Below are 26,494 nucleotides of genomic sequence, written 5' to 3' on the forward strand. Positions count from 1 at the left end.
GATGAAGAAATCAGATATTAGTTGTTATTTCTGTAAAGTAAGATGCCATCAGGATTTAAAAAAAAAGCAATTCTACATATTTAATCATTTAAGTACTTTAAATTGCAATGACGCTTATAATAATAAAACTCATGTTGATATTGGTTGGTTAATAGTTTGATATAAGAGTATACACTCAAGATCAAGTAAGATGAAAAGAATCAAAACACGTACCAAACAACAAATTATGAGTACATCTCTTTCTGATATCAGAAATAAGAAAGAGACGATAGATAATTTATGAAATAATCCCACAGAGCTCTTCACACGGTATTAATAATTCGATACGTTCTCATAAAATCTGTACAGCCAATGGAAATTACGCGAAATGGCATAGAAAATCAATGGTAATCAGGGCGTGTACGATGCCCGCAGTGGTAAGGACTGGTGTTCGCTCAAATTATAAGTAATGAGTGAGCAAGGCTACGTATACATTCAGGGTTGACAGTTACAGGCTAAAACGTTATTTACAACGACTTTGTTCCAACTTACAGAAACTTTAATAAAAAAAACCTTAAACCTTTTTGTTTTTTAAAGGCAATAGAGAATTTTTTTGTCTACTATTAGTATTTCTGTGGATTAGAGCTATTTTTGCGTCGAAATTAAAATTTATTTTTTGATAAAATGGGTTTTCACAAATATGACTGTATATGCGATTTAAATTTCCGAACAAAAATTTCCAAATGGGAAATTACATAATGTAAAACGTAATTATATATTGTAATCTATAACTGGCGCTGGATGTTACAGCGGTCAGTTCCCACGGCTTCCATTGCTGGCAACCCTGATAAAATCTACTGCAACGGCTGTAATTCGATTCAGAAGGGCGGTATCTGGATCGCTCCGCCCTGCGCTACCATCGCGGGAATATAGTCATATAGGAAATCACGAATCTTATTGAGTTGAAATGACTGCTTGAATATAACTTTATATGAATTAGGCAGAAATTTTCGTTTAAATAATCTTTTTTTTTCATACTAAACCTATATATATATACATATATATATGACCTATATTTGTTGATTTTCATAGAGTACGTAGAACGAAATAGAATATCACATTATAAAATACCAATTATAGGGCATTAAATGTCTTTGAAAAAAAAAACCAAATGAATATTCGGTGTTTTCCAAATTGCGTCATGTTTTAATGTATAGTTACGTGGGAAATGAATTCGATTCTCGATCTTCGAATTTATTGCAAAATTTTGTATTTATACAATGAACGTCTATTTATTAATGAGTCAGATAAACTTAGCTGAATTTTATCGAAAAAAAAATTGTCTAATTCCGATCAGAAGTGCGATTCTGTAAGAATTAACGTGCGATACTCACCTGTGAAATACTGATATCAGTGTTTTATATTATAATCTGATATTTCACATTCGAGTTCTGCGGTGAATTTCGAATTTCTTGTTACAGAATAGCATTACAGATGAAATATATACAGGTATATAAGGCCAGATATCAACGTCAGTGAATCTCTGTTTCTTACAATTTAGCACAGAACATTAAAGATTTACACAAGTTAATATTCGTTATATAAATCGTTCATTTGGGAAATTATCACATTCATAAATAATCTAATAAATCAAATCTTATAAAGAATGGTCTATAACGAGACGGATATGAGAACTCTTCAATACAAAATATTCAAACTTTAATCGTTATTTACCAAATAAAAAATAATATACAAAACTTACGAGAAATTTGGAAATCATATCGCTATCGATATTATACAGGACAACACTTACGAAACGTTACATAATATACTTAGATTAAAGCAATGAGCTATTTAAAAATACACTGTATCACTTAAACATCACTGGACCGGATATAAGATAAAAGTGTTCCGAAAGTAAAAAATATTAAAAGGTACACAATCGTCACTTGGCACAGGTCCCAAGTGACAAGTATAACGCTCAGCGTTTCAAACTTAAGCCAGTTTAATTATAAAATAAGGCCTAAACTCTTTACGATAAGGTACTCTCTTCGGTGTCACCAGCACACGTTAATATATGACGTCTATACAGATCTAAACACTAATGGTAGTCCAAAGTCACACAGGAGTGTCCCACTCGGGAATCGATCCCGCACTTATTCGATGCCGCTCCTCGATGTTGCAGATGGGGACCTCGTTGAGGTCGATGGGGGATCGGCAGAACTGTGCGCCATCTGGAAATACAGATAAAGGAAAACTTTAAATATATATATTTGTAACGATTTTGGTCTAACGATAAATTAATTTAGACATAAAACATTAATTTTAGTTTTACTTTCAAAATCCTTTTACTTAAAATTTCTCTTAAAGAAGAAAATAAAAAAGAAAAATAAATATTCTAATGCTTCTCTTCAAATAATTCTGAAAACTTATGACTAATGAACTCATGATTAATATTAATTTAATAATTAATTAACTAATTTAATGATTAATAATAAGCTCATGATTAATGAGCTCACGAGGTTTCATTGATTTGTTTGAAAAACCATCATAGCGTGAAGATTAATCTAAACGAAGAATAAAATCGTAACTAAATAATAGAGCCATTTTAACAGTTTCACGAATAAAAGTTCGAACGTTTTTTCCCATTTTTCTTTATAACACAAGAGGCCATCCTAAAGGAACTAAAATCAAGAACACCGATGCTTATCTGTTTATCTTCATCATGCATTCCGCACACACGCTTCATACGAATCTGTCGCGTTTGTGAAGAATAATGCCGCAGAAAATATTAAATTTGACACATTATTTTCTTAATAAAATTATCACTTGATGAATAATCCCGAATCAGGTGGACTGACGATCTGAAGACTTGGAAACCGGAGCGATTCAGAAGAATGAAGAAGAAGATATAAATCAGAGAGCATCTTTTGACATCATCACCATTACATAGTACAGTCCCTATGTATACTTAGATCTTTGAAATTACAGAACGTATTTTGATGTATTTTTAATAAATTGATGAGTGATTTGAGAGGGAAGGTTTTTTGTATAATTTAGGCATTTTCTACTACTACTATTTAGTATGAGCATTACACCCGTGCGAAGTCGGGTCGGTCACAAAAAAAATTTGAAAATTGACAAACTCTTATAATATTTTAATGATGAATCGTAAAATATATCTCTAGTTTAATATATTCATTATATACATAATATGAAACCTTATCGAAGTAATATTAAAAAATTAAAACAATTTTTAATTTGGATCAGCAGCTTAAGATGTCTTACAAGAATAAAAAACGTGTTGCGCTCGTTGGGATAACGATCGGACGATAGATCGATACTGATTTTTTAATTATGTTTGTTAAAATATTTTGTTGTTTAAAAAAACGGAGTACTAAATTCAAATTTACGCAGTCAGAACGTGAAAGTAAAGTGTCACATAGGTGGTAGGATATTTAATTTTAGGAAACGTCATAAATAATTTAATTTGTTGGAGACATGTTCATAAATTTGGGCTATAGGTGTATGTAAGGAAACTATTCTTAATATTTAAAAGTAATAATATCTTTTTTTATAACATTCTAGTGTGCGTGTGTGTAATTTTCTTAACGGCTTGACAGATTTTGATGACATTTTCTTCTATTATTTTGATATTATATATCCATATTATATATTTTATAGGTAATATAATTTTCATCCCTCATTATTAAGTACTTAATGTTTTTAAATGTTTTTTTTTTTTTTATTTATAAGTTATTGAACTTTTTTCTATTGAGTTTATTTAATATATTTTCTTTTAAAGTCGGGATGGAAAGCCAGTACACTAAAAGTATTTACTTCGAATCTAACTACAGTCCTGTCTACGCACTCGTGTGTAAGCGTGAGTTTTATACGAAATTCGTTACAACACCTTAATGGCATCCTAATAGAATTGCCAAGAACTGGTATCCATGTGGCATTTATTCAAGATAATAATTAATGGTACATAAATTAAACATTTTTAACATGATACTATCTGAACACATGCCAATTAAATAATAATAAAAAAAAATATTTCCAATATTGAGAAATGTCATCGATTAGCGATTATATTGAATTTACTACCTATAATATTATCTGTATTTTGTATATTAACCGGTAATCTGACCGAAATTTATATTTAAGCGATATCTCCGATCGATTATGCGGACGAAGTGTTGTACCGAATAATGAACGATTCGTTCTTTGAGTTTTGACATTGAAATAAAAAAAGTCAAGTATTTATCGTGATATCAGCCGCGTTGATATAATATCGGTCAAGGGGCCAATGTACCGCGGTAGCACCATATCAGACCGGCTTACCGGTAAAAAAGCAATAAGACAATTACTATCGTTGCAACATTGTTGCCAACCCGTCCTGAGCCTGGGCCGCACTCAACCGGGAAATAACGCGTAACGTTACACCCGTAACTTGATATTCGGTAATCGAAAAGTGTTAAATGCTTTGTTTTTTTTTAATGTCAAAATTCTTTTATGACAATGACAGGACTAGGGTTGAAGGTCGATGTTGTAATATTAAATTTGGAATTTAAATTAATCCAAACTTTTTTAAATTCCGAATTGAATCGGAATAAAATGTTGCATGTTAAGAATATAATCGAGTGTATTTTTAAATATATTATTATTAAGGTTGCATGGCAACCCGCAACATCTCCATATGTTTTAAGTCGTTTCAACCTCGAAATGTTTTACAGATATTACAAGGCAATTTTGAAATGAGTTTCATTAACCCAAAACAGATGTATATTATGACGAAAAAGAAAAAAAAATGTCAACCCTGCGTATGAACTTACATGGAAACAAAAACTGCTCATCTCTGCACTGAGTTTTTGTTTCTTTTCATATATACTGGCACCATTCTATATAAAAACAAGTTGTTTTGTCTATTTCTACGTTAAACATTAATTAATTTAATAAAGTAAAGGTGTTCTATTTTTTTTCTATTTAAGAAATTTTTGGTAGACAGATTTTCATTGAGAAATAAATATCCAAAGACACACAATTTATATTCATAATCTGTTGTTTTACGTAAATATTATTATAGTAGGATGTAATATGATAACTCCAAGTCGGGCTCTGCCTCCTTCTTTCGCGTAAATGTATTCAAACCTTGCCCAACGGGTTGGGGCAATGACATTGTGTAAATTTGATATCGTTAAAAACTTACCTGCTCAATATTTTTGTACAATCATTATTTATTTCTCAGTATTTTTTCGGCATGGACTCGGTTAATACAATCTTTGTGGAGTAAACTTATCTGACGAGTTTGTTGCGAGCGCGCTACGTAGTTTTATGCCTTCAGTTCAGAACATTTAATTCTTTATTTATTTTTTCAACTTTGATATGGTCCTATCTTTAACTTAGACAGCATATTTTCAAAAATTCTATTAAAATAAGTAAGTTCGTTTAAGAATTTTTAATGGCTATGATTATGTATTGATTAATTGATAGGAATAATCTAATTCGAATTGCAGTGTACCTGGGAGATCCCGCGAGAAACTCAGGCTTATTTTTATTCTAAATTTAATATATTATATATACTTATATATAGTCATATAGCTAGTTATAGGATAATTCATTAAAATTACACTACAATCACAACTAATACAGCTTATATATATTTTTAAACATAGTTAGTAACTTAAATGTCTAAAGTTAATCATTCAATTAAAAGAATGCTGACCAACATGCCCATTTGTTCAATTACAAGTATGTAGATTTAGATTGCTTAATATAATTTAAGATAGAGTTAAAAGTATTTCATACTTAGTCGCCTGTATGTTTAAGGTTTGTTCAAAAAAATGTTATGTGCGGGATAATCTTATTGTTAGACTATCTATCTGATATTCTTACCCAAAAGAAGGAACTATAACATGCAATAAAAAAAATATTTTTGATTTAGTACTTAAAGATAACTCTTTGCACGAATTCTGATCGAGTGTGGTCACATTAACTGCATCACATCAACAGCCTGTAAACACACTGCTGATAAAATATTTTTAGGCTGTATATTGTTATATTTTTGGAAAACATTTGTAATTAAAAAAAAGTTTGCCAATCACTTGCTTTATCTGTAGGATGTGTTATATGTTTTATACTTTGTCTCTAATTGAAGACAGTGCATTATAAACCTATCGTATGCAAATTAATTCACGATTTGTCGTTTCTTATATCGAATAATAAAAACGTCTAATGAGGGATTGGTCCCTCGTCACTTTTATCACATATGTTTGTTCCAATTATGTAAATAAATGTGATTCGCTTTAAATAAAAATGGTGACGGTACTTAGAAATAAGAGTCAAGAATATTTAAAAAAAAAAAATTATCGAGAACATAAATCAAGATTGACATCTGTCAAATTTCAGTTTTTCAAATATCGAACGGTTTGTGTCAATGGAATTTGTTCAAACTAAAGGTCATAATTCGTTATAATATTCGCGGTGACATTACACCGGCTTTTGTCATACATTCGTGACCATAACGTGAGCGAACCTGTCACACTGGTTTCGTTCATCGATTGTTTCTGACAACTGGACAATACATTAAATAACTAGCTATATTGATACGGTTAGTATTGATAATATTATAAAGTTTTGTTAGAACGCGAAAATATAAAATAAAATATCAAAAGAATTAACAAAAATTACTTGGTGGTAGGGCTTTGTGCAAGTCCACCTGGGTAGGTACCACCCATTCATCAGATATTCTACCGCAAAACAACAGTACTCAGTATTGTTGTGTTCCGGTTTGAAGGGTAAGTGAGCCAGTGTAACTACAGGCACAAGGGACATAACATCTTAGTTTCCAAGGTTGGTGGCGCATTGACGATGTAAGGAATAGATAATATGTCTTACAGCGTCATTGTCTATGGGTGATGATGACCACTTACCATCAGGTGACTCATATGCTCGTCCGCCAACTAATTCCATAAAAAAAAAAACTTGATAGCCCATTCATTGAGGAAGGCTATAACGTCACGATACGAGAACTGTAGCAGTAAAATTTAGCAATAATAAGACCGCGCGGAGCGGCCACTCGAAATTAAAGTTCGTAAAACACATTACATGCGACAAAAATATAATACTTTTATTTTTAAGGCACAGAAAAGTTTTACTCAAACGTTACATACAAAAAGGTTGCATTCAAATGCATACTGAAAACTTTACTTTCATCGTCAAGGAGGTTTTCTTACAAAAATCTATCTCTAGTAGATTTGATTGATGCACATACACGATACCACGATTTTGTTTGTATGTGTTGATGTATTGTAACATAATCATATCAAGAAGTTCTTTTGTGAACAAACGCAACTCTTGTTTTATTTACGGATGACATTTTACTTTTGGCGACAGCGATTACAAATGGAAAAAAAGCGATTTGTGTCATGGCTTAAAATACAGATGTGTTTTGTTATATATTTATTATATATCGCTGTTTTTTTTTTTAATTCTTGACGTATCAAATAATTTTGTCACAGATGATATCTCCATAATTCCGAAATAAAAATTATTATAAAATATTGATATAAATATATATAATTATATATACATAAAGCTGCGGTAACAGTGTGTTTATACGTTAAGTAAATTTAACAAAGATTGCGATACAAGGAAAGAGTAACAAAATAAAAAAGTTTGCCTATCGGTCTGCTACACGCTAATCTCTAAAACTAGTGAATCTATTTCCAGGCGGTCTAGCTCTAGATTAAGCTCCGATTGAAGCAACATAACTGGCTGATTCACTTTTTGTTTCATTCATTCATTCATTCAAAATTGAAAATTAAGCTAGTATTTTTGTTTTTAGCTCTATACATCATTTGTTTAAACCTATTTTTATTTTTAAAATAAATTAAGTCTTTTATGTGAATAGTTCAAATATTTAAAAAATCTCTGAAAAAAATTGTATTTGGACACTAATAATGATGACATTTGAGATACAGTTATTTAATATCTATTATACTTTCTATTATATTTATTAATAACATTATATTTATTTTTATTACATATACTATATAGATATATGTATGTATATATGATTTAATTATAAATATCTTTAATCTACTTTATATTTTATTTATCAGTAATTTTTGTATTTATGTATTTGCTATATTTATTGAGTTGTATTTGTTATTATTCCATAATGTAAGTTTTTGCTGCACCACCATATTGTCTTTCATACGCATTATCCTTCTAACCCAAAGGTTGTCTGGAAGAAATGGCTTATAAGCCATAAGACCGCCTTTTGCTTGGCCAATTTCGTTTGTATGAAAATATATTTTGTGTCTTTATGTATATTTGGTGTGCAATAAAGAGTTAAATAAATAATAATAAATAAATAGTTCATATGTATTGTGTAATTATGTAAATATATTTTAAAATAACTATCAATCAAGATATACATATTAGTTCTAGAAAAAATGCTTATTAAATGCAAATACTACCGGCTTGGTAGTAACCTCAGCATAAAAAAATAGGAAATGCGTAGCAATAAGATTTATTCTATGGTTTTTGCTGGCTTTGGAAGAACCCATATAGAATATACTAGTTATTCAACGCGGTGGGTCGTTTCAATATAGAAGCGGCAGTGCAGTAGACCATGTTTGGGAGCTCTATGAAGGACTGCGAAAGGTAATAGGGTATTATTTTAGTCTTATAACACGATGAGACTTTAATCCGACATGATACGAATATATCTAACGAAGGGTCAACCTCGGCGTTTGGCCCAGGATCTTTAATCTTTATGTACTTCTGAGCTATTGGAATATTTTTGTTGATTATAAGATTTTCATTTCTTCAATAAATGGGCTATCTAATACTAAGACATTGTTTTCAATTGTACCCGTAGACGATGTTATTCGCGCGTTCAAACATACTCTTCAGCTTTATTATATTAGTACAAATCATCTTTTTCCGATTTCAACAATTACATCTCGACAACCGACTAGCCAATCATAAATTACGTTTATATAAGACAAAATTATATTTACGATTAACGTGATAACATGAAAACATCTGTAGTAATTGCTGACAAATGAATTATCGTCGAAAACTCGCATGGGATGCACATTAATAAACATTAAGATTTATTTTATTGGAATTAGTTCAGTAATAGCATGTAATGCGCTGAATTGTTAATGTTATTACATTACTATTATTGACTGTTTTATGGCAATAAAACAAAATTGCTGAGAAATTTAATACTATTATTAGTATTTATAATATATGCATGATTACTATAAATTATTAAATATTTTGGATGCAGTTTTACGTGAAATTTAACAAGTGCCTGTAAGAGTCGATTTGTATAGCCCATTTATTGATTAAAACGGCGCATTTATAGTCCAAAGTTTACCTGCGTGACAATGTTTCCATTTATGAAATAGTTTAACGTGATTCTTGTAATAGCTGTGATGTACTTTCTTATTAGTATAAACCGAAGTTAGGTGTGACCTGTTGCTAGATATTTGAAGACCATCTTAACATAGCAGATGACAACTGAGCTGGTTACCTATGTGGATGCACTATTTAGGTAAGTATACCCATAGAAAATATTAGTGTAACCTCTTTTATGACGGAAGAAAGATCTGACAAAGGCCTTTATGTACTTCAAGAAATACATGGTGACTATAACGTATGTAATTAAAGAAAACCTTAGTTTTATGCACAGCGTTTTTGCATCTAAACACATATCAGCTGAACTATAACCAGTAACTACTAAGATATGTTTACTAAGTTTAATACCTTATAACTTATTATAATTTTGTTATAAGACTGAATGTTTTCTTATAAATTCAATAACATAACGTCATAAAATAAATCATAATTTCGATTTATGATCCCTTTGAGTTTCGATGACTTTTTATCGTGAAACTTTTTAACGCTTCCCTTTACGAGTTTCCCGTTAAATATTCAATAGTTTACAAGTTATGTGCGAACAGATAAACAGAGAATTCTATACCGGGTTCGAAATTCAAAAAGTGTCATCATAACGGTAATTTAATCTATTCTAATATTGTAAATGCGAAATTAACTCTAACCTAACCTCTCCACATTTAAAATCTGAACTGATTCACCATTCGATTGAATGCCGGGGAAAAATAAACATAATTTTTTTTTTAACTTTTTTAATTCACCTCTTGAGAATGTAAATATGGGTCGAAGGTCATAATATGGATAAAATTTATAAATTTCGCGCGCGTGAAGCCGCAGGTTGTGCTAGTCTGAAATAAATATTTCAGCTAATATTTAAAATAAGAGTTTCATCAATGGCTCTCGTTTATATTAGTGTTGTCATTCATAAATTCTATTTTGAGTCAACAAAACTCTATAATCGGAACTGTATATCAATGTGAAATAAATGTTTCGGATATTATTTAAAATACGAGAGGACAATAGCAGTACTGAATGAATTAGTGACGTCATACTTTGAATAAAGTTCCCTTTTTGTAAATAAAAAGAAAAAATACTATTCGCAATTGTGAATTCAAGAGAGAAAGCTGCATGTTAATAAATTAGGATTATTTTTTAAATAATGAAATTAAATTGCTTAAGACTCATTGAATTAATTATTAAATATAATTTCAGTATGTATCACTGGAATAATTACATCCTTCATTCTTAATATGTGTAAATGCGTCATTAGACATGCTGCCAATATTTTTTTAACCATTATGGCACAGGAATAACTTTAATCGGGCTAATATACCAAACGATCATTATAATAATATTTGTTTCAGCTTAATTTAATATTTATAAAAAATAAATTTGGCAGTATATACGTACATCTTGCACTGAGTAATCATACATGATTATGAATAAATTATATAAAATGAGATCAACTCATAAAAATGTCAGTGTATATATATATAAAAGTATATACATGCTCTACAAGTATAAAATATAGTTTCATATATTTAACTGACACCATGCATCTTATTGTAACAACTGAAACAATTTTAATTTTAAATCATAAACCAACTGTTCATTGGCAATTGAGAAATCTTTGCCACGAAAAAAAAAATTGGTCTTTGGATTTAAAAACGGGTATTAGCAAGTATAGGTTATCCGTATATAGATTATGTAACATTCATCGCTCTATCAACCTTGTATTTTAGTAATAAGCGCGTTATAAGATGGTGTTAATATAACAGTCATTGTTTCACAAAGTTTCTCATTAGTATCCAATAACACGTCATATTATACTTGTTTCCAGTTTTCATCGATCGCTAGCAATATTAGACGATGTTTCTCAAATAATTCTAAGTGTTTAAATAACAAGCTCTTTGATTTACATTAAACGGGGTAATGTTTGAAATGTACTATAAACACGCTTCATTTATGTTGATATATTTTCTTCTTCAAATCAATTATATACTTATTATAATTACATGTTAGGTTAGTTTTTATGAGCCTCAAATTGTACTATCTATGCTATCTCTAGTATAAATGTGAAAGTAACTATGTGTGTCTGCCTGTTGCTCTTTAACTGGAAAACCAATGAATCGAATTGGACGAAATTTGCTATGAAGCCGTGAACTCTAAAGAAGGACATAAGCTAATTTTTACCCAACATAACCCCTAAACAAAAACGCGAGACAAGCAACGGGCGACATTTTAGAGTTAATAACTAAATATTTAAATCGTAATTTAAACTGTAATTAGTTGTAACAAAATCAGCTATCTATAGAGACAAATTTAGATTTCTTCCTCTTTGATTTACAAATAATTAAAATAACAAATAACTTAGAATTGTAAGATACCGTTGGAGGCATTGTTGCGTCCATAAAATCTTTAAGAATTAGTAATTTGTACTAGCGCTTATAATTTAGACGTCAATAAATCAGCCATTTGTTTTGATCACTATTTGTAAATTATGTGTGAGTGAGCGTGTGTGTCTTGTGCATGAATTGTTTGTGTGTATGTGTGACATTGTGTTATCTATATCTCGAGAACTGTATATCCTTAGAGATTATCTGTGGACGGGCTGTCACGAGGCATTTAGATTTTTTGTACTCTGTGTCCGGTTACTAAGGAGTAGATATCGGCCTGTTAGTTTTATGTGGAGGATCTGAAAATGATGCCCTGTAAATGACATACAGATAGTCTAATCTGAATTGTTATTTATTGTCTTGATAAAACTTTGTAAAATTATTATTTCATAATCGATATTACTTGTATAGTACGACACAAATTAGATTGTAGCATCGTCAAATTCAATTAAACCGATTACTTACGATTTACACAACGAATAGAATAGCTCCCTATCGCGCCATTCGACGCTATTCGTCGCTATAGATTCTCGCGTCAGTTCAACCCGAGAAAGCAAGTGCATGTAAATCGAAGTCAGATTGACAAATTCAATCATATGATATTACAAGTTGTTACGTTTGTGTAAAGATCATATTGACATAAGAAATAAATATTAATAATTTGGCATAGCGTACTTAATTCGGATGTGATCGGTTTTACGAATTTTGCCGATGATACATCTAAGTCGTGTCGTACTATACGTTAATAAAATCCTAAATGTTTAATCGCTTCCATAATAAGCAGTGACCAAACTATACGGATTATACATATTTGTTAAGCCGATTCCATTCTTAGTAATTTTAACCTGTTATTTAACCTCCATCTAATCTCATAATTAATATAAATTTATTATAAAATGTTGACTCCGGTTTTAAGGCCCGCTTGCGTGGCTTAACCGATCGTAAAAGGAAGTTATCCGAGAAAGTGCCAATCAAAATACGATGGCTCGTAACAATCACGAAATAAACCACTTAAATTCTAACGTCGGTTAGTGTAAAATACAGCTTCGCTTAACTCGCATCTTTGGATTCCACTGAAATTTAATTTAGTAAGGTTATATTGGCGGCATTGCATAGTTTAATCATGAGAACGGCGGGTAGTATGCAAGTTATACGAAGTCGCATAAAACTCGGCCGTAAACGCGGCATACACTTACTTTTATAGCTACGTACTGAAGCGAATGTTTCGTCGGAAATCAGCTATATTATAACTTAATAACCGGAACTATAGGCCCTAGGGATACCTAGTATAATAATTACAATTGGAATACAAGGAACAATTAATAAAACATCCAATTCCACGCTTCCTTAATGGAGATTGGAATGTTAAATTGTCAGATATTGTGCGCGGCTGCGTCCGATTGATTTTGACATCGTGACAGGTGAAATGCTGATTTAATTTTTTTTTTGTAAAAATGTTTGTTAAATATCACTCCAGGGCAAAGACTGCTCTTTTATATTTACTATATCAGAATTTCCTATGAGACCTGCCTGTCTTAATAGTGCATCACTTCTTGTCACAAAATATATTTGTTTTTTTTTTTTTTTTTTTTACATTAAAGGTCAGTCGTGCCTGGACTCATCCAACTCATATTCTTCTTTTCCTGTGAACGTTTCTTTAAGTATTCATTACGACTACATAAACGTTACTCCATTATATAAAATGTATTATACAGGTATATTATACTATATTTTTATTTTATTTGTCGTCATCGCAAGTAATTGTAATTAATAGTTTAATTCGCATTTAGTGTTTGCTTTTAAATTATTTTAGATAATCTATGGGAGTGTATAGTACTTTATGTATTTAAGAATGACCAATGTAAAAATTGCTAGCAAACCTTATAAATGAATAAAATGTAAGATATTATGGTGCATATATTTTTAAGCATTTATTTTATTATACGAGATATAATATCTAGTTGTATCAACGTAGACAACAAATTGTATCTATTTAACCGAGTTTTATATATAATACCCTAATTTACGACTTCACACTTAGAGCTCCACGTGAATTAATCTAGCCTGTTGCTATATTACGAGTTTCTGCTTTTACATATATCATTACAATCCTGACTGTGATGATTTACAAGGGTAATCAATTTCCTGTTAACCAAATTCCCGTCAAGGAGACTAAGCTTAAAGACTAGAAATCTTTTCAGAAGATGTTATAGAATACGTGCGTCTTTTTAGATAACATGTAAAACATTTAAAGTCATTAACATCCACGTGTTGTATTTCTAGAGATTCCATCGGTTCTTCTTGGGTCATGAAATTTTATTTTCGAAATCTGTGGTCCTTATGTATTTAATATGATGATATTACATAATTTAACTTTATAAATAGTAATTATGTTAGTCTTGTTATTTTGTACACTTTCAAAACCAAACAACTGAACGGATTTTGATGACGTTGGTGTGAAGCAAGTTTGACCCCTGGGAAGGACACATTTTTATACCTTATACTTGACGAACAACTTCTCAAACGCGAACAGAGAGCAGAATGTAGAGAACGAATGTGTTAATGTGGAAGGCAAAAAGTAATATTACCGTTTGAAGCATAATCTTGTACATAATAAGCTTTTTTTATTTTATTTAAAAGCAAAAGATTTCAATTATAGAAGTCAATTAACGCTAAGTAAACTTCCCTCCCTCCTCCGGACTCCTTTCCTTTGAGGAGAAGGTATGAGACTAATTCTGAGATTCTGCTCACATGTGAAATTAGACACATGTTGGTTTTCTCACGATATACATATCTCTTTACCGATAAGCACGGGATGAATTATAAACACTAATTATCTGTTAAGATGCACGCAATCTCAGCTACCTTCGCTTATTCATATATTATCTATTAATTAAATCATTAAAGACCTTTTCATAATAAATAGTGTGAGTAACTGTTACACGACGATTTTTTAAGGTTTTTTATTTAGTTCCACCTGCCCTGGTGTCTGTAATCAAATCTTGCAAGTTAAATTTGACCCACTTCCCGGTGTTGGATTAAGCTGGAATATAATGTCTGGAAGTCAACAAGTCAATTTGCAAATACTGTTTGAAAAGGAACAAAGATATATCAATTAAGATTACGGGCAGTTTATTTTCATCGTCAAGATTTTACACCATAATAATTCTTAGCCATTTATCCTTCTTACTTTTTCTCACCCATCTTATAATCTACCCTGGAGGAGGCCTGGGTATAGTCGTCGTATTACGTTGTTGAATTCGTAAAAGTCCCAATTCTCGACATTTGGTCGTGGACAATATCTCATGTAACTTAGTTAAGGTTTTATTCAAGGCTTTCGATGATCCGAGGAAATTTTTGAGATAATAATGACTCATAACCTCATTTTATTTTACATGAACAATACATTTTGGGAGAAGAATATCCTTACAGAAATGTAAGGTGTGGTTTGTAATAGGCAAAAAAAATGACCTTAAATATACAATATTTATGAGTATAGATATCATATAATATATTTGGGAACTACGATGATTTTATAAGGTGTAGTCTTAATAGAATAATTTCGTAAATGAAAAAGAAAGAATTGTAAAGTAGAAACAAGGTCTTTTCACGTCACTCTATTTATAAAGACTTCGACTGACCCAATAATTGACTGACATCGACGCAGAAACAAATTGCTGAACTGATTCGTACTGGTAGTAATTCTGACATTCAATTTTCACAAACTTTTTTTGAATTATTCGTATATTTCATAAATTGAAACATTTTTCCCCTTTATTAATTAAATAGTTAATTAATATAGGCATGGATGTTAATTGTAGTGACAATAATCATCAACTAGCGATCCGCCTCGGCTTCGCACGGGTCCTATTCTGTGACATAATTAAACACTAGAAACTTGTTAAATTACCAGTGTTTCTTTACTAAATTGTCCACGTATTATACACAAAAACCTTCATCCCGAATCACTCTATCTATTAAAAAAATCCATATCAAAATCCGTTGCGTTTTAAAGATCTAAGCATACGGACATAAGGACAGACAACGGTGAGCGACTTTGTTTTAAAGTATGTAATAATATGTAGTTGTTATACGTCATAAAAAAAAACTTATAATAATAGAGTTTTCTTAATTAAGTCCAGTATGTACCTATATCTGTATATCTCATTGTATTTCTATATGAATAGGATTTATATCGGGTTCTTTCTAAATATAAACGACTTGGTGTCAGAATGTACAAAACTCGGTCAAGAGATGAACAAGGCGTAATGGCTTCTAAATATATAAAACACCTGTGCTCTACGATCGATTAATTATTTATTAACGTTATAGAAAACACAGACTGTAGCATAAACTAAATCTCTTTTTATTCATGATTGTGACATAAAAAAAATATAATTTAGTATTTAAAAATATTTTATAAATTACGAAAGTGTCTTGTGTAATTTACGTAGTAAATAAAATTTCTTATTTATATTTTGTATTGGCAACATTGATTTCGAAATTAAAATTAATAATTTTCATTTCGGCTCGTTCTGAATTCAAAATTATAAGCATAAAAAATGAAGAGTACAATCAATATAATATTATAATAATAATTAATATATAATAATAATAATTATTATATAATAATAATTAAGATTATTATGAATAATAAATGATCCTTTGGCAACACCATGGAATACATCCGCGCTGAATCACTATAAAACAAAGAAATCTATTTCAGAAACACTAAATATTTTACTTTATGCTGTACACGTGATGAAATTAATATAAATTCTAGCGAATTGACTTTATTAACTACGAAATGGGCAATATTTCGTAACGAGATGTAATTTAGATAAATAATGTAATTACAAGTGGCTTATGGATTAATAATAATTAAGCGATATCCCGCGTATTTTATTTATGTACAGAACATACTCCAAAATCCTATATCATGTTGTTCGAAATTTAAACTATTTTTTTTAATGTTTTGAAAAGAGGTTTTTATTTAAGAAGAAAAAATAAATGAATACTTGTAATGCTTAGGCCGAATAAAATATCGCTTTGGTCAAAAGCGAAAGTCACGAGGATTATTGCTTCAAAATCCCTATCGAAATTATACATATATTGTATTTATATCGTTCTGTGTGCGATTGATGTGTGTCCTTACTAGTGGAGCACATTGAGGAGACCCTTTGATGCGCGCGAGAGTAGAGCGAAGTCCCTTCGACATCGCCCTAAGTACCCTGAGCTAACACTAGGCTCCATACACTGCGTTAGCGCGAATGTGGTCTGCTTAGCTTGATTTATATAATTTATTGGGGATAAATATTTTGGCTATTTACGTTATACGAGATGTTTTTAAAAAGCCTTTAGTAAATAACTTGGAACTCAGATAGCCTAGTGATTCGTAATAACTTCACATTTAAAAAGTTAACTTAGGTACAGACTATAAAACAATTAGTCAGCGTGAGTTTCAGACACACTTAGATAAACCAATTTAAAGTCGAGCAAAACCGCAAAAATCTTTTAGTTTACATGAGAATTCGTAAACAATCCTGACCTTTCACCAAAACGCTTGTTTTTATTAAATCTCAAATATTACTACGTCACTGACAAATCGTTTCTTTGTTAAGCTTCGTCCACACTTGTTTACTTTAAAATCACGCACGCGTTGCCGCGGCTACACGTTTATTTTGAAAACAATCAGAGAATACGGCTCGATGGCGGTTGTGCTTGGGTCACATTCGCGGATTATCTTTATTCTAGATAAATGAAGCTTATTTAACTATATTCTAATATTACATTGAAAATATGAACAGCAAATGTCTGGCATTTCATATCTATTCCCATCGTAATGATTGGCTGTTAATACTTCTTTCAATGCCAGTGTTTATATGTAAATACTAATATCGTCAAATAGACAATACGCACACAAAATTAAAATGTGTACCTATTTCATGACAATTTTTTTTTTTTTAATTATTCCGGAGAGTGTAATCGAATGTGTTTTTTTTTTAAATGATGATTTGATTCCAAATATTGATTTTTTAAATATTGTTTGGGTAAAGTTTTTCTTATCAAGGAACAATAATCTATTACATCTTTATTAATACATATTTAACATATTTAATCTTAGGTCAAAAACTTATTGAGATAAAACGAAAAATGTCTCCCCATTTTAAAGCTAAGTTCAAAATATATTGTGTTATAATTAAAAATAAATGTGCACAGTGTAACCTATCCTTATAATTTCTTAACTCGTTTTCCGTTGATTTAAATTCTTGTTTGTTAGTTCGCATCCGGAGACTGAATTTGTAGTGCAAACAGGACACGTTTCATTTTGTAACCCTGCCTTTATATATTAGTAAATAATTAAAACGGAGATGGAAAATATTTTGCAAAATTATATTAGACACTAAAATAATTAATCAATTTTCAATAATATTTTCGTCAGCTTAATTTAGATCACCTCAATTATAAATGCAAATGATTAAGCTTTTCACTTGTGTTAAAATCGTGCACGATATTAGCTCAAGGATGAGGATTGATCCTGTGACTTTTTACAAAGCTAGTCGACCCGTAAATCATTGCACTAATGATTTAAACACAGACACACACACACACACATACACACACACTCAAGGAAGTAGATGGCATAATAACATAAAGCGTATAGTCTTGTCGTTTAAGCCTTACTACTTTACTATTTTATTTATTACTAGCGACTCGCCCCGGCGTCGCACGTATGCAATGCTGATACTAAATATACTACAGAATTTGTTTATTTACGACATTACATTAGAAACTTCTAAAATTGTCAGCGTTTCTTTACTATATTGTCCATGTATTATATACAAAAACCTTCTTCTCGAATCACTCTATCCATTAATAAAACCGCATGAAAATCCGTTGCATAATTTTAAAGATCTAAGAATACATAGAAACGACAGCGGTGAGCGACTTTGTGTTATACTATGTAATGAAGTATGTTTGTATGTTTTGAACAAAATATAATAAAAATAAATAATACAACTTCGCATGTGGTCTTTCGAGGTGACATGTCGTTAAACTGCACTCATTGATTTTAATGGTCGTGTTAAAAACGACTCCTTCGGGCTGAAGTTCTATATGCAATCTCTTTGAAGAACAGAGGATAACATCATGAGATGCAAACATAAATCGCTGCTATTCTTGTGTGAAAATAACGAAGCATATTATTAAAACACTTGAATTGTCATTTGTACTCTTATGGAAATTATGACTTTTATATAAAAAAAATATGATTACCTACGCTAGACTATGAGAAAAAAACAATTATATAATATAAGTGTTTAAGTGTCTGTTACTTGGTGTAAGCGTCAACTTCAAGTAAAGATCCCAATAGGCGAGATATTTTACGATGTTTTTATTTCCGCTATAATGTCTGGTGTACTTATAATTTTTTTCTGAGCCTTTCACTTAAATTGTTCTTTAATCATAAAAAACGCATTGAAATCCTTTAGTAGTATAAAATTGCGTACAGACGGCGGAAAGTGAATTTGTTTTATACTATGTAGAGATAAGTTATAAATACTTATATAGTACTAGTGACCCAGCTTCGCTTGATTACAAATATCTTTATACTATGACCAAACATAAAATCATTATAATTTGTAGCATATGTGTTATTCTGATAGGCTATATTACTGTAAAATTTCATCCAAATCCGTTCAGTAGTTATTCGTGAAAGAGTAACAATAATACATCTATCCTCACAAACTTTCGCATTTATAATATGATGTTTTTGGTATATTCTTCACCTTGTAAAAAATCATAAATGATTATGAGAGACTATTTCAGAGTATATTTGAATAAGTATAACTTATGTTTACTTGTTTAAATCATACGAATATCATCAGTTCTGTGTGTGAATATGGAGGCAGGCCCTTCATATGTCGCTGGGTCGAGAGAAAAGTCGATGAAACACGTTGTGCTCGCTCAGCAGAAACGTTATATTGACGTAACTCTCTATTTACTGCGATGTCGTTTGTGTAACTATGGAATAAATAGGCCATGTATAATAATAGGGTCTTAAATAAGATTGATTTAACAGTATATATACATATGAACGACCTCCGTGGTCGAGTAGTGTTTTTACTGGTTTTCATGGGTACGCCACGTCGAGGTCTTGGGTTCGATTCCCGGCTGAGTCTATTTAGAAAGTTTATTTGTTTTCTAAATTGTCTTTGGTCTGGGTATTTGTAGTACCGTCGGTACTTCTGATTTTTCCCTAACGCAAGTGCTTTAGCTACGCATATTGGGATCAGAGTAATATATGTGATGTTGTGCAATATTTATTTATATATTTATTATGGATATCGTGTGATCGTGACCACGGCAGGTGCACGGTCGAAACGACGGGATAAATAAAAAAGTATAATCGCGGTTAAACGCGATATACAATATGGGCCTGTTTATTATTAAATAAATACTCAATATAAATTAATATGAAGTAATAAATACCTATATGACGTCACGGCTCCAGATATCATGTCACCGTGAAATTGTAAAATTTCATCGTACCGATAAAATTGGTCGTAATATTGAAAACAAGAGCAGAGATGGCCCAGTGGTTAGAAGGCGTGCATCTTAACCGATGATTGCGGGTTCAAACCCAGGCAAGCACCGCTGATTCATGTGCTTAATTTGTCTTTATAATTCATCTCGTGCTCAGCGGTGAAGGAAAACATCGTGAGGAAACCTGCATGTGACAAATTTCATAGAAATTCTGCCACATAAGTATTCCACCATCCCGCATTGGAACAGCGTGGTGGAATATGTTCCAAACCTTCTCCTTAAAGGGAGAGGAGGCTTTAGACCAGCAGTGGGAATTTACAGGCTGTTGTTGTTGTTGTATTGAAATTTGAAAACAATATGCGTCGTCAACGAACGCTTTTGTAACTGTCCCGCGTCGACCTAAGGATTACGTTGGGAGAAAGTTCCTTGATATATTTGTACCTGGAACTAAGACTCCCGCAAAAGTAAGCCGTGGCTGGATATCGTGAAGCAAGACATGAGAGCCGTCAATGGATTCACACAATTACACTAAAGGCCGTGCAAAGAGTAGACTTAGTCGGAAGTCAGACCCTGGCAATAGCTTTGATTATTAAATGCCAGGAAGAAGATTGTATAGTATAATGTTATCCAGTAAATACAACTAACGCGACGTTTTCAAGTACATCAATCAAATTGTAATTAATTTTTTTTTAAATATATTTTAGAGATGTATTTACAAAGCTTGTTTCATTGTTGTTTAAAAAGGGATGTCACTGGGAACAAGTAAATTAAAAAGACAACAAAAATACTAATCGTTGATTTACTTCTAGCATATGAATACAAATCTAAATATCATAATACTTACAAAACTGGAATACAAGATACAAATTATACTAAACTTCATAAGTTATACAAGTTGTGAAATCGTAAAACCGCTTAACAAAAACGAGATGAACGCTATAACAGCTCAAACAAAGAAATACGATTATCGTTCAAGAAAGGGGACAAGCCTGTATGAAACTTGAAGCTATTTTTTACGACAAATTAACTCCAACCACCCAAATGGAATACAATTTTTTCGAGTTTATTACAAGTGGGGCATTTATTACCGGACACACGGGTATAATACTTTGAAATGTCTAAAATATTGTCCCCCGGTCGTAAATCATACGAAATAGTTCACGAGTTGTAACTTAATTACGAATGGAAGAGAGCGGATGAATGATTTGAGTGATTGATAAATGAAGTGGTTTTGTGTTGTTAACAAACTTTGCGATTTATGTTTACGGTTTGTTAAAATAAATATTTAGGGGTGAAATATTTTTTATGATAACTTTCGTTTTATTGCACTTTCATTACATAAATATTTTTTATAAGCTTTTATAAACACTTTTATGCACTTTTAATACATAGAGATTTTCTTTTAGTATTACACTATTAAATGAACTGTAAACTGCCTATTTGCAATACTTCAGAAGTATTACTGTTTGCAAAGTACAAGGTTCAATAAATGGCCAGAAGTTGTCCAATTTATCTCTGGTAGTGCTGAATGAAAAAAAAAGTAAGTGAACAAACAATTTGGGAATGAATAAAAATGTCTTTCGGTTCTTTTATATTAAGAAGTTCAGACGTTTGAGAACTAATAAACTCATAAGCATCATAAAAAAGATATCTCGAACCGGATCAACTAAAAGCGTAACAAATTTCCACATCAATACTCAACGAACGAATGAACGAATGAAAGAACATAAAATATCTAGGTAACTTTGACATTACATTGAAACGATACATTGTACTGTTTATTGACGTTTTTAATAGAGTCTTAACACCCGTGTCCCGGCAAAGCGGCGTACGAGTGAACGCGTATTAAAAATATATAAAAGTTACGAAACCTTTCCGCCATAAAACTAACACTGTTCTTTTGACATGATTGACAGCTGCGTCAGTGTGACCGGTTCGCCGGTCGTCGGTCGTAAACACGAACTATTCTTTGCTATCTGCTTAAGTTCTATCTGTTTATATTTCATATGTGCATGTATATGAACGAATATGCAATTTAGAACTTATGTAAAGTAACTAGAAAAAAATCGAACACTTTTCTAGACGATTGAGTGTATTAATCTCTTCATCAGTTCTTCTCAGTACTATACAAGGCGCAAATTCGACCCCACATATGTAGATTACTGCTCTGACTTCCGGGCGGATGCTCTCCAGTACCAGCTTCTTCTATTTGACCTTATTCAATACAGAGCGGATCTAGCCCTATCCTACCTACTTGATCCTTTGGATTTACGTAGACTTATTGCAACACTGTGTATTATCAATATCAATTTTCACGGGCAGTGGCGGATTAAGAAATCTGCCGCTAGTAGGTTAGTAGGCTATTCAATTTTTGCCGCCCCTACTTTTTATGCAACATTTATGATTTGTGTTTGTATATTCCTCATTACATGTTATAAGATTGTTTTTCCAACCCGCTATATATTGACGAGTATATGGATTACCGACGTAATGTGTATACATATAATTATATGTAATTTTTTAATTTTTGTAAGATAATAACAAATTTGGGCTAAATTTGCCGCCCCTCTAAATCCTCTGAATGTCACCATCGGACATCTCGTCAAAATTCGAATTTTCATCCGAAAATGCACAAAATCGCGATCTTTAAGACATTTTCTGACTCGCAAAACCACTCAACGGAACCAGATCCCGGTTATACGCTATTTTGTTGCGTGTATTATTTAAATGTTATAATTATCAAAGGTAATGTCGCATATCACATTTGACGTTTTACGATCGTGTTCTGCGGTGAGTTTCGAGTTTGTTATTTCATAATAGGTCTACAGGTGGTAGCTAGTTGCCACAATAATTCTAGTTCAGTTTTGTTAAAAGAAAAAACTATGATTCTACCTGGCAAAATGATCAATATAGATCTAATTTTGTAAACATATAAAAATTGACTGTTTGTATGCATTTATCTTTATGTGATAACATTTTCTTGGATTAAACATAGTTACTTCTTTCGCGAAGAAGACGCTAACTAAGAAATGATTCAACTTGTAGTATAATTTCATCCCTTGAAGTTTTACGAATATTATCTGTGTGTCATTACCTACTTTGAATGTATCAATTCATTTGGGTTTCTATAGAATTCTTTAAGATTGAATTATCTTTCGTCCGTGAATCTGAAAGTGAAATTCCAAATCCGTCAGCTACATTGTGGGTTACATTCTGCGATTATCTTAATCATTTAATCGATAATTTTATAATCACATTGTTAAATTATTAATTAATTAGTTCCTTTGAATGCGTCGATTGTATTAAAACATGAAGATTTGGAGACACTGAAGTTTTTATATTGCTAAATAAATGTTTATTTATGAAAACATATGCAGTATTAGGCAACCAAATTTCATGAGCCTGGGAGAACTATGGTATAACATAAAACCTCCTTGTTCCATCTAGTTAAATTCTAACCAACATCATTGATCTCTTAGTTCCGAGAGATTAGTCCATTATGATATTCACACTATACATTTATTCTATACCGTAATTAGTATAAATTAGATTAATTTAAGTTATTAAAGGATGTTTAAGGCGGATGTTAAAACCCTTGCTCTTAATTTTCCAACAGATAGCTTACAAGTTCAGTTTAAGCGGTTACATATAATTGATTTACAATGTAAGATATTTGAAAGTAAAAGTGTTCTGAGACTGGAGGCTAGGATCGTCAATACAAATTCCCCTTCTTCCATAGTTTTGTTTTGTCTTAATTAATTTGATCTGTTTTTATTATGTTTTAAGTTATAAATGGAAGTATGTGCTGATTTTTATGTTATAGCTTTAAGAATGACTTGTACTGTTTGTTTCCCTAATGAAGTATAATAAAAATTTAAAATATACAAGTATATAAAACCGTATATAAGGGACAGATGAGAGGGTTGACGCTACTTTCTCGTGGCGATGTCTGCCCGAGTAAGAGATAAAGTACTAGTTTACAATCAACAGTTTTGCGGTCCCGTTGTCGCACACAAATACTTTAACGAGCCTGCAGCCATATAAGCCACACCATCACCGAAGCGGTTAATATTATAAAAATAAAATTAATAAACTATCAACACTAATTTATAAATATATAACTCGTTTTTATCAGCGGCTTTGCTCGCGTTTAGTGGTTAGGTTAGTATGTTACAGAGAAAAGTGATTTATTTTTAAGCTCGTATACTAACTTGCATCAAATTTGTTTCAGTAGTTTGACCGTGAAACAGCAACAATCAGAGTTACTTTCGCATTTATAATTTCAGTATAGATGGCATAAAAATAAAAAAAAATGAAATTTCAAGCGAATTTCGTCCTTATTAATATAATTGGAAAGATCTTAATCCCTACAAAAAAAATCATCAAACTGTTCATTCGAAATAGGTGTCAGTACAAGAGGTAAATAAAACAACACGATAATGATACACTTCGAGATATAAATTACGCTGGTGACGAGGTAATGGTTCCGCTAATTTCTAAGAAGACATAGATCAGGGGGAAATTCTACTAACAGAATATATGAAATAGGATTTTGTGAGTAGAATTATGCAGTCAAATTGGAACGTAATCGTCGCCCTTTGTAACACGATGATTTCGTTGCTATTTGATGTTCGATAGAAGTAGGATCGGAATAGACTCGGGAATAAATCAAAATAAAAATATACTTTATTCAAGTAAACTTTACAAGCACTTTTGTATTGACATTTTACAAAACCATATTAATGAACCATCGGTTCGGATTATAGACTCTATCGAGAAGAATAAGAAAGAATTTCAATATAATATTTAAAATAAAGAGTTATGTTAATAAAATAAAATTACGGGCACATCCTGCCTGATTGTCAACAATTATTAGTTTTTATCTATATAATCTTTAATTTTATAAGAATTATTTAATTTTATCAAAACAAGTAGGTACAGTAATTAGTAATTGAATAGGTCCACAGTTACAGTTCGACTGAGAATTATTTTAGTGATAAATACTCGAAATTGGATCGTAATACAATAATAAACGTATTGAAAACATTATAGCAGAGTAGAATTGATCCCTGGGTCCTTAAGTCGTTTGCCTTCGAAATTGCGTACAACATGCGTATAACAGATTGTGCTTAGCCTATAAAAGTGTGAAATCACTGTTATGCTATGTTCTTTTGTTTGTAATTATATGTATTTTATGTTTATATTAAATTATAAACGTTGGTTAATTGAAATACTATTTTAATGCATTTATCATTTATTGTCACATTTAATAATTTTTGGTATAAAAAATAACACTCGCTTTTTTATCTTTAGTCAAATGTAAAACAATTTTTTTGCTTTCTAGTAATAGAATAAGTATGACAAACAGAAGGCTCTTTAATGTCGGTCAAAGATTAAAACGAATTCAGAAATGACTTGTATCTGATAAATATGTTAAGTTTGAACTTTTTAATTATTCATTAATAAAATTTAAAAGCTATTTTTAGATACTATTTTTAGTCCGATAGAAAAATAACGAATAAGGCTTAGTTCGTCACTTTTTTCGTCGCGATCAAATAGTAAATACAGAAATAATAGCACGCCATTTTGAAGCGTCCGCCATATTGGATTTAAAATGCCGGCATTTAATGGTTCATTTTTTTCAGTTTAACAGACACAAACGTGTGCGCAAAATTCCAGCTCAATCGAAAACCGGGGAAGTGGGTCAAGTTTAACCTGCGAGATTTGATTACCGACACCGGGGCAGGTGGAACTAAATTACAGCTGGAAAATAGATAAAATAAAAATCGAAAACGGTTTAACTTTATACAACGGTCAAAATTTTAGACATAGCGTTCATTGTTATATTATCGCATATATGAGGATTTTCATTGTTTTTGAGGAATTGAAAAATACTATAAATTATTTTTATTTAATAGTTAAAATTGTTTGTTTTAATTAAGATGTTCATGATATTAATAATGCATCTTTTTAATTTAACACTCAATATATGTACATTGAAATTAATGTAAGACTGTCATGATCGTCACTTGTTTCTGTTGCTAAGTGAATTACGGAAATTTTCCATCCGTTTAGCAGCCATTGCTTGAAGGAATTGCCGCGCTTTGCTCCTATAAATAAATTTTATACTGGATATTTTTTTGCAGAATTATTTGATTTTA

General features: G+C 31.1%; 1 protein-coding gene across 1 annotated transcript in view; it reads right to left on the reverse strand.

The window, feature by feature from the left end:
- Positions 1–1,336: 1,336 nt before the first annotated feature.
- LOC124538569 (protein doublesex-like) overlaps positions 1,337–26,494 on the reverse strand; it is a 156,653-nt gene continuing 131,495 nt past the window's right edge. Inside the window, exon 4 of the mRNA XM_047115661.1 lies at positions 1,337–2,213. The gene's annotated coding sequence lies outside the window, so the exon portion shown is untranslated. The remainder of the gene's footprint in view (positions 2,214–26,494) is intronic.

This window comes from Vanessa cardui, chromosome 20 (genome assembly GCF_905220365.1).
Source record: "Vanessa cardui chromosome 20, ilVanCard2.1, whole genome shotgun sequence".
NCBI lineage: Eukaryota > Metazoa > Arthropoda > Insecta > Lepidoptera > Nymphalidae > Vanessa > Vanessa cardui.